The 10696-nt window shown below is 44.5% G+C and overlaps 1 long non-coding RNA gene across 1 annotated transcript in view; it reads right to left on the bottom strand.

Annotated features, from left to right (window-relative positions):
• Positions 1–1221: 1221 nt before the first annotated feature.
• LOC106724555 overlaps positions 1222–10696 on the bottom strand; it is a 15000-nt gene continuing 5525 nt past the window's right edge. The window contains exons 2-3 of the long non-coding RNA XR_001360384.1: positions 7102–7105; positions 1222–1322 (exon numbers count right to left, since the gene is read on the bottom strand). This is a non-coding gene — a long non-coding RNA (uncharacterized LOC106724555). The remainder of the gene's footprint in view (positions 1323–7101; positions 7106–10696) is intronic.

Raw genomic sequence — 10696 nt, 5'->3', positions numbered from 1 at the left:
GAGCTCTAAAAATGTATTCATAGAGAGAGAGAGAGTTCTTAGTCACTGCATAGTTTTCTTGATTCCAGAACTTTCCCAAGGATGATTTCACCCCAGGGGACATATGACAAAGCCTGAGACTTTTCTTTGTTGCCACAAGAGAATGGGGGGGCGGTGTTACTAGGTAGAGACTGGGGATGCTGCTAAACATCCTACATGCAGGACAGCTGGCTAATCTCTGGGTTAGCACCCCTGGGATATTTTCTATCAGCTTTGTAACCAATTCCCTGCTTTACATTTTCTTTTTCTAAAAAAATCTTTCTTGTTGAATGGCCATCTTGTATTACAGATGTCCCCCTTTTTACCACCCATTTCCCCCCTCCACCTGATTCTTATCCCACCCCAGGCCTTCACCACCCTATTGCCTGTGTCCATAGGTAATGCATATATGCATATGAGTTCTTTGGTTAATCTCTTTCCGCCCCACTACCTCCCCTTCCCTCTGATATTCATGCCTCTGGTTCTATTTTATCCATCAGTTTATTTTGTTCATTAGATTACTTGTTCATTTATTTTGATCTTTAGATTCAATTGTTGATAGATATGTATTTATTGCCATTTTCTTCTTCTTCTTCTTCTTCTTCTTCTTCTTCTTCTTCTTCTTCTTCTTCTTCTTGAAACCTACTACACAAGGCCACTTGTGTAGGGCCCAGTGGCTCCGCCTCCCCAGTCACCTGAGCTGGGCACTCTAGCTGCACCCCTGTGTGGGTTGTGTGTATAGTCTTGTAGTTGAGTCTTGATTGCTGTTGGCAACACTGGCAGGAGTTGACCTCCATGCCAATTGACTGTAGGGACCAGCTGTGACTATAGTGGAAGAGCTGCTGTGCAGGAGACACCCCTTTGGTGCTCACTGAGTCAGCCCCTTGAGTGTCACTTGTGGATGTGTAGAGTTGTAATCTGGTATAGTCTGAAGCTGTCCATCAGGTGCACTGGCTCTGAGACCTCCCAGGAGGTGCAAAGTCAGCCACTGCCTGGGTCACCCAGCAGGAGTTACAGAGCAATCTGCAGATGGCTGCTACTTGTGTTGGGCTTGGAAGTGTCCAGGCGAGATCAACCTGTGAAGCAAAGCAGGCTGCTGCTAGTGCTAGGTTTTGCTAATGCCAACTGCTGCTTGTTTGAGAGATTTTAGGGAAGTTTGAAGCCTGAGCCAAGACAGGCCATTCATATGGAAAAGTTGCTGCAAACAGCTTGAGTGGGGCTACAAATTGGATCAGGTGGGGTCACAGGGAATCAGCAGGGCAGAGCGTACAGTGTGAGCCAGGTTGATGGAGACTCAGATATGGCTACCAATCAGTTCTGCAATGGGGGAGGTCTCAGGAGAGAAACAAGGACCCCTGTGAGCACCCCTGTCTGGGAGAATGCCCACAAGTTCTAGCTCAGATGCCAGACAATCCAGTTCCTCCCCATATGTCCCTGGATCCCTGAAAGCCCCAGCTTCGAGGGAGTGGGACTGTTTAAGTTTATGTGCAGGCCTTTTAAAAGGAAGTGCCTGGATCTCCAGTAGCTTTCCTTTCACTCAGCCATAGTACCTGCTGGTTTTTATAGCCTGAAGTTACATAGGCTTCTCTGATCAACCCATTCCAGGCCTCCACCCTCCTAGCAATCTCAAGGTGGTGTTTTCTTCTTTGCTTCTCTAGTTGTAGGACTTCCATTCCACCAGATTTTAGGTGGTTCTGAATGATGGTTGTCCTGTACTTTAGTTGTAATTGTGATGTGGTTGTGGGAGGTGGTGTGTACTGGCATTTACCTACACTGCCATGTGGTTCTCCCTCCTAAATTTTCTCCGATGTAAATAACCAAAGTGGTTTTTTTTTCATGAGTGATACAAGAGAAAGTCATCTGGGACTGCAGGAGGTACCACATGTGGAGAGTGAGGCCTAGAACAGCTCACAGGGAGGAAAGCCAAGTTGAGAGAGAAAGAAAAAGACAAAGAAAGATTGTGTCCTGACAATGCTTGAGTTCCTGGACACAGCTATGTCTGAAGGCCCTGGGCTTGTCATATGTGTTAGGCCAGTGGTCGGCAAACTCATTAGTCAACAGAGCCAAATATCAACAGTACAAGGATTGAAATTTCTTTTGAGAGCCAAATTTTTTAAAATTAAACTATATAGGTAGGTACATTGTTATTAACTTAATTAGGGTACCCCTAAGCTGGCTTTGCTAAAAACGTCCTCAATCTGATTGAGGTATGTTCACTGAGCTCGACCCCTTCCAACACTCCCATCCTCAACTCCTGCACCCCCCCTCCCCCCCCGCGCTGCGTATCCCGCGGCCCGCCTGCTCTGCATCTCCCGTCGCCTGACTGACCAACACCCCCACTTCTTCTAATGCCACTTCTTCAAAATAGACTTGCCCAGGCCGAAAACTGACTTCTGTGCATGGGCCACGAAGTTTCAATCACACTGTATGTGCTTGCCCGCATGTGGTATTTTGTGGAAGAGCCACACTCAAGGGGCCAAAGAGCCGCATGTGGCTCTCGAGCTGCGGTTTGCCAACCACTGATTCCCACTTTGTCCCCTTTTTGTTGTTGTTGAGCCGGTTTGAATTGGGTTCATGTCACTGCAGCTGAGAGTCTTAATCATAGCCAGCACTCTATGTCCGGTTGCTGGGGAACAAATAGGGAGAAAGAATAGGGCAGTATGGCATGATGGAGAAAGTTCTAGAATGAGGAGAGAGCCCTGGTTGTCATCCCACCTCTGTGACCATCTATGGGTTTGTCTTGGTGAGTATTGCTTTGCCCCTTCGGAAAAAAGTCCTCAGCTTCTAAAAATAAGAGGGTAAGTGCCTGGTCTCTGGGGTTAGCAGCCTGGATTCTAGCCCCCGAATCTTCTACCTTCAGGTATGACTTTGGACAGACCCAAGTTAAACCCCAGTTTCTCAGTGTGTGAAAAGGGTAGATGTTTTAGAGATGTTGGGAGAACAGAATGAGATCGTGCATGTTTAGCATACGGCACTCTACTATATGTTAGACGGCACTATATTACCCAGTTGTACTATGTGCCACAAAGCGAGCTGTGGTGAGGCTGCCAGTGTGGTCTGTGATTATTATGAAGGCCACTGTGATGCTGGCAGTGATGCTATGCTGACTACTTGGTAGAGAGCCAGACATGAGAGATATCACGGGGAGATTAGTGCTCTTGGCAGAGGAGCGGGGAGGGGAGTCTCTGTTGCCTGGCTCCTCTGAGCTAAACAACATGGCCTCTGGATCCCTTCACACCACGGGTCACCATCTCCATGGCTGAGAGTACTTCTAAAAGCTGGACAATGAGAGTTACATCAATTAGGTTTTTGTTTTGTCTCCATGGTATTTTGCAGTTAGTTTGATTCTTTCTCATAGATTTGGCCACATAAAATAGTCTTAGAGAGGAGAACATCTTGGCCACAAGGACAGATTGGGCATCAGACCAAGTTGCCTGTGAGTCCTTCTCCTGCCAGCACCAGTCAGGGGGCTTGGGGGTGTGGCCCATGCTGAGCCTCAGTTTCCTCTTCTGAAAAATAGGAGACCGTGGTTCTCAATCCCCTGTCTTGAGAGATTGTACATACAGTTGGGATATAATGAACTTTCAAAAATGGGAGCTATTACTATTGTAGTGAACGACAGTAAGAAATGGCAGAATTGCATCTTGGGTTTATATTGCCCATTCTGGAAAAAAATCCACCTCTCAGACTGCCAATGGCATAAGCACAGCCCAACAGCAGGAACAGAAGTTACTCCCATGAGGTAGCATATTCCATCATGAGATAAAATTTTGCTTTTCATCTGAACAGCCTTCTTATTAAAATTATAAGTTGGTGATGCAAACCATATGATTAATCTCTTCACATAAAAAGGTTAAAATACTATAATCCATGCATGAAGATGTTTGAAATGGTATCATTTTATCATCCAAATTAGCTTTGTGAGTTCCTTGCAGAAACCCAAAGAAAAAAGATCTCTTTTTTCATGCCACAGAGATCAGCAGAAAACATTATAAATATCTTCAAAAGTTGAATGAAACTCCATTGTGAATAGGAAATAGTATGGGCAATAAATAAATGTTAATCCAATTTCATAAAAACAATAAAGGTAACTGGCAGAAACACTGACCCGGTCATAAATACACTTACAGTCGTCTTAAACATCGTGGCATATCCTGTTTAGTTGATTCATGGCCAGAGCTGCTGCATTGGAAGCTATCGCACCCTGCACTATATGTCATTGTCTTGTTAACAGTTCTGGAGATGGGATGAGCTCTGGTGTTCAGTTAGAGGATTGGCTAACAATGCTTGGAATTGTGGGACAATGGCCACCCTCTGTACTGGTATATGCTTCATTCATTCTCCTGGGAAAACCTCATTGCCCAGCAAAGCAATACATAGAACGTGCAAAAGTCATGCTTTGGAAATAGTCCTTCAAACCTGGATTGCATGGCTAATTGCATTGTTTCATCCAGATTTCATTAGCACTTGTTTACTGTGCTCTTGTGAGCACTAGGCAGCTCGATGATTACCTTGGTTTCCTCCTGATTATGTCTCTCTAGCTTGCCATTCACCATGGCTAGACCACTCCAGAGGGCAAATATCTATGATTTGGTAACTAGGTTCCCACTTGCATGATATCTCTGATTGATTGGTTGTGTCTACCAGACTGCTTATGTGGAGAAGGATTCTGCTGCCTTGTGTGGGCTCAGTGGGGAATAGTGCTGTGGTTGATTAGTGCTGTCTGCCACAGGTATAGGAGTAGTGGGGTGCATGCCATCTATTTGCAGTCCTGGCCTACTAGGTAATCTGATAATGCACTCAGATGTGACAGGAGGGTATCGTATGGTCTGCCAACAAACCTCTGATGTTTATTTCCTGTTGCACTAGTGCAGAGTAGAGACTGGAATGGTTGCAGGATTGGGGTTATATAAGGGCCCTCTTAAGCATTAGGTGAGGTGCTAGCCCCTTGTTCTCCCCTAAAGTATTATGCAGGCTCAGCTGCCAGGTCCACAGTGGCTCCTACTAGGAAATCTCAAGCTTGTCTTCACTACAACCTCATACAATGGCCACTGAAGAGCAGCGAGATGGTGAGGCCAATTGCAAGGATTAGATAGTAGTTAGTGACTTTAAAGATCCTGAAATGTATGGCTCCAGATATAGAAGAGGGGGGTGCAGAGAAGAGCTACTATGACAGGCATTTTATTCATTACTTCATTTACCCCTTTTAAGGACTCTATGAGTTAGGGTTCCTCAGCCTCAGTTTTCAGGCATAGAAATGGGAGCTCAGAGAGGCTGAGTTATGTTCCCAGATCACACAGCTGGTAGTAGGGGCTGAAGCTGGGAGTCAATGTAGGCCAGTGTGACCTCCAAATCTGGGCTCTCTCCTTTTTGAGTCACCTACCACCATATTAACCTCTGGGATCCTCGTCCCTAGTGGCTGACGGCCATGGACATCCTAAGCCCCGAGGCTGCAGAAGTCAGTAACATCAGTTCAATTCAGCAGACAAGTTAGGGGAGAATCACTCCCAGAATATCTGCTCCCTGCTCTCCAGGGAGTCTCCAGCCCTGAACTCTCTAGTTTACTCTTCTTGGAGAAGCCCTGGACGATCTTCTCCTCACCCCGTACCTTTGAGTTAGTTAAGAAAGGCTCACTACTGCAACTAAAAACCCCCAATCTCAATGGCTTAGCACAGTGATGGCGAACCTATGACACGCGTGTCAGAGGTGACCGCGAACTCATTTTTTGGTTGATTTTTCTTTGTTAAATGGCATTTAAATATATAAAATAAATATCAAAAATATAAATCTTTGTTTTACTATGGTTGCAAATATCAAAAAATTTCTATATGTGACACGGCACCAGAGTTAAGTTAGGGTTTTTCAAAATGCTGACGCGCCGAGCTCAAAAAGTTCGCCATCACTGGCTTAGCATAATGAAGGCTTATTTCTCACAGTCCTATGCTAGTTACCATGGTGGAGCTGGGAAGTGGGATCTGCCCTACTCGGTCATTCAGGGATCCAAGACCCTCCCACCCTTGTTTCTACCATCTCTTGGGGTCTCAGATTCCTCCCCTGAACTGTCTAGCAGACGGGGGAACAGAGCATGAAGGGAGACACAGGAGATCTGCCAGGAGCCAGTCCATCATGGCTGCCATATTCCAATGGCCAGGTCTCAGTCACACAAGCATATATCTCTGCAGGGGATACTGGGAAATATGGTCCAGTTGTGTCCTCAGAGAGAAAGAAGATGGAATTTGGTGAATTGTCTCAACCTCCATCTAAAATAGCCGAATCTCTGTGTTAAGAAAACAAACAAATCAACACCAAAGGGGGTGGCACAAGCCCAGACATATTTTCTTATTTAATCTTGAAGAGGGGAATGTTCCAACTCACAACCTAGGTCATTGCTTCTCAAAATGTGATCTACAGTCTCCTGAAGGTGTGTGGTGGGTACCGAAGGGCACATGTACCCACCAGGTCCAATTACATTGTCATGTAGGTGCGGCAATTTAACCTGAAGTTTTAAGGGAACTAAAAATGATAAATTTGATTTTCTTGAAAGGTTTAGACACAATTATACCCAAAGGAAGTAGAGTTATTCCTCAGGTTAATAGTCTTCTAGCCCTGGCCAGGTAACTCAGTTGGTTAGAGCATCATCCCGAAATACCTGGGTTGCAGGTTGGATCCCCAGTCAGGGCACATAATACAAGAATCAACCAATAAATGCATAAATAAGTGGAACAATAAATTCATGTTTCTCTCTCTCTAAAATAAATCAATGAAAACAATTTTTTAAATAGTATTTCATGTTTAAGGCTTATCGGCCTTAAACATGGAAGACTATTGGGCCTTAGGGACATTGCTTCTCTTTTCTTTACATTTAGGGGAAGTCGAGGAAACTGTTTCTGAGACATTTGACTCAGGATGTGTCTTTACTATCTTTTCCTCAGTCCTAAGTCATAGGCATTCCGAATTCAATGGGGAAAATGAATTGAAAGTTTACTTATGATCTAATGACATTAGCAATCATTTCTGAACCACATTAGTCAGACAGTGCTGAGGGCTTGCATGTGGTCTGGTTCCCCATTGCTGAACAGCAACCACCCTAAAACTTAGTGGTTAAAACAGCCATTCTATTATCTCATGATTCTGTGGGCCAGGAATTCAGGCAGGGCTAAGCTGGGTGATTCTTATGTTCTAAAGACCAATTGTGGTCACTTGTTGGTATTGAACAGATAATTAGGGTAGTCGGATGGCTTCAAGATAGCTTTTCTCAAATGTCTGGCACAAACACCTAAAAGTCTGGGCTCTGTCACACTTCTGTCCCACTTATGTGTCAGCTCAGGGTTCCAAGAACAAGTGATCTAAGAGTGCTGGGCAGAAGCTATGACCCAGCCTCAGAAGTCCCAAAACATACTCCCGCCATGTTCTATTGGTCAAGTTTAGGCAACTAAAGCTAGACAAGATTCAAGGGAATTAGCTTCCACTTTTAATAAAAAAAGTAACAAAGAGTTTGCAGCCATCTTTCCTTGATCACTGTGTGGATGATCTCATTCAGTCCTCACAGCATCCTTGTGAAGTAGACACCACTTTTATTCTCATTTTACAGTTGAATAAACTTATCACTGGTTCATAGTACCTACTAATCCACACACTATCTCTAAATAGAATAAGTACTTTCAAAGTCTTCATCTAAATGACTACTGAGTAGAAGGGCCCATTTATGAGTAACTTAGAAGTTAAAATAATGGCACTAATATTTATAATGGCTAACTTTTTGAGTACTTGCTATGTGCCCCTTACCTTCAATCCTCATCACAGTCATATATGTTAGTGTAGTAGATTACACTATTGTTCAAAATATTGGCCTCTCTTCCGTGTGAGAGAGTTATGCTTTCCACCCTATACCTTCAGTCTTGACCATGTGACAAATTTGGGGCCATGAAGCCAGAGCAGAAGTGATGTGTGGCACTTCCAAATAGAAGCTTTCAAAATTATTCTGTGGTTCTGCCAGGATCTCTTTTCCTCTGCCATGAGATTGGCAGTGTCTCAAATATAGGCCTCATGTCAGCCTGCATCACAGAATGAAGACCAAATGGAATTGAGCACAGCAAACCCACAACAGACATGTGACTGGAGCGAGCACTAAGCCTGTTTTTGAAAGTCTGCTGCAATTTGGAGTTGTTTTTTACAGCAGCATAACTTAATCTAACTTGACAGGTACTATTAGTTTTCTCCTTTTATAGATTTTAAAGCAAGTATAGAATAGTTAAATAGCTTGCCCAAGGCCTAGGACTTAACCTTAGGTTGTTTGCTCTCAGAGCCTTGGATCTTAACTCCCAATCTGCTGTAGAACTGACGAAAATAAAGATTCTGCAAGAGAAGCCACCTGCTGTGTTTGGCTCCTCTGTAGCAGTTTGGGATGCTATGATGAAAATGCCATAGACTGGGTAACTTAAACAATAAGCATTAATTCCTCATAGTTTTAGAGGGGAAGTCCAAGATCGAGATGCCAGCAGATCCAAGCTCTGGCTGGTGGCTCAGTTGATTAGAGCGTTGTCCTGAAATACCAAGGTTATGGCTTCAATCCCTGGCCAGGGCATATACAAAAATCAACCAGTGAATACATAAATAAGTGGAACAACACACTGATGTGTGTTTTTCTCTCTTTTTCTCATTCAAATCAATAAATATAAAAATATTTTTAAAAATAAAAAATAAAGATGCTGCTGAATTGATGTCTGGAGGAGGCCTGCTTCCTGGCATGTAGGCAGCGGTCTTCTTGCTTGTTTTCACATGGGTAAGGGAGAGAGAGAGAGAGAGAGAGAGAGAGAGAGAGAGGAGAGAGAGAAGCTCTCTCTCTCAAGTCTCTTCTTACATTTCAGACAAGAAAAAACTAAATGAGTTTGTCACCACCAAAACCAGTACTGCAAGAAATGTTAAAGGGACTTCTTTAAGAAGAAGAAGAAAAAATGAGATTAAAAATATGAATAATAAAATGGCCAAAACTACAAAAAAGACATATCTATCAACAATTACTTTCAATGTAAATGTAATAAATGCTCCCATCAAAGATGGAGGCTGAATGGATAGAAAAACAAGATCTTACATGTGCTGTCTACAGAGACTTACTTCAATGGAAGGACACCGCAGACTGGCAGTGAAGGTATGGGAAAATACCCCACAAACATGGAAACAAACAAACACCTGGGGTAGCAATAGTTATACCAGACAAAACAGACTTTAAAACAGAGAAGCCCCTACAATTCCACTTCTGGGAACTTATCTGAAGAAACCAAAACACTAATTTGAAAAGATATATACCCCTATGTTCACTGCAGCAGCATTTACAAGAGCCAAGATATGGACGCGGCCTGAGTGCTCATCAGCAGACGAGTGGATGAAGACGAGGTGGTGCATGCAATGGCCTGGGTCTCGGCCGTAAGGAAGAATGGAGTCGTGCCACCTGCCACAGCATGGCTGGACCTAGCGGTGGCCAGATGGGTGAGAAAGGTGGAGGGATTAGGAGGGTTGGCAGTTGCAGAATAGTCACGGGCTGCCAGGTACGGCCTGGGGAATACAGCCAGTGGTCTTGTGCTAGCTCTGTGTGGTATCAGCTGGGTGCTAGACTTAGCGGGTGATCACTAGTAAGTTATGTAAATATTTAACACTACGCTGCACACCTAAGCTAATATATTGTATGTTAACTGTAATTAAACATTTTAAAGTTCTTTTTAAAAGTCCCTTCTTATGAAGGCACTAATCCCATCACGAGGCCAGCCTCCCGAAAGCCCAGCCACCAAATGCCTTCGCCTCGGGATGTAGGGTTCAACACGGACCCAGGGAGGACTCGGGATGCAGTCCATCCCAGCTGCTGGTGCGCAGACTCTCGGACCTCGCAGGCGGCAGCCTGTGAGCGGAGGTGCCTGACTGTAAGAGGCAGCTCAGATGCCTTGCGGCCTGCGCACCCCTGAGGGGCGTGTTCCGCCGAAGAGGGAACCCTGTAACCCAGTGGTTCTCAACCTTCCTAATGCCGCGACCCTTTAATACAGTTCCTCATGTTGTGGTGACCCCCAACCATAAAATTATTTTTGTTGCTACTTCATAACTGTAATTTTGCTACTGTTATGAATTGTAATGTAAATATCTCATATGCAGGATGTATTTTCATTGTTACAAATTGAACATAATTAAAGCATAGTGATTAATCACAAAAACTATGTAATTATATATGTGTTTTCTGATGGTCTTAGGCGACCCCTGTGAAAGGGTCGTTCGACCCCCAAAGGGGTCGCGACCCACAGGTTGAGAACCGCTGCTGTAACCCTTTGCGCGTGGCATAGTAGCCCACAGCGTTGGTGAGCTAGCCACACCTGGGACGGCTTGGCCTTCCCTGGCCTGCATTTTTGTCTAAGTAACAAGAAAAAGGAGAAAGTACAATAGAAGGCTGATTCCAAATATTACCTGGGGAATACTTATACTAAACAATAAATCACTTTTGTCTGAAATTCAAATGTAACTGGAGAGCCTGTAACTTTTGTTTGTTAAATCTGACGCCTGAGATACGGCAATGATGACACGGGACCCAGCCAGCTCCCAGGGCTCTGGGGCCCATGCAGAAGCCCCTGCCACCCGCGGAGTTGCACCCAGGGCCCCGGGCTGGGGTGTTTGGATCCCTGCCCCAGGCGTCTTAGCG

The sequence above is a fragment of the Myotis brandtii genome, unplaced genomic scaffold (assembly GCF_000412655.1).
Source record: "Myotis brandtii unplaced genomic scaffold, ASM41265v1 scaffold89, whole genome shotgun sequence".
Classification (NCBI taxonomy): Eukaryota; Metazoa; Chordata; class Mammalia; order Chiroptera; family Vespertilionidae; genus Myotis; species Myotis brandtii.
This window is presented reverse-complemented; position numbering and strand designations above follow the sequence as displayed.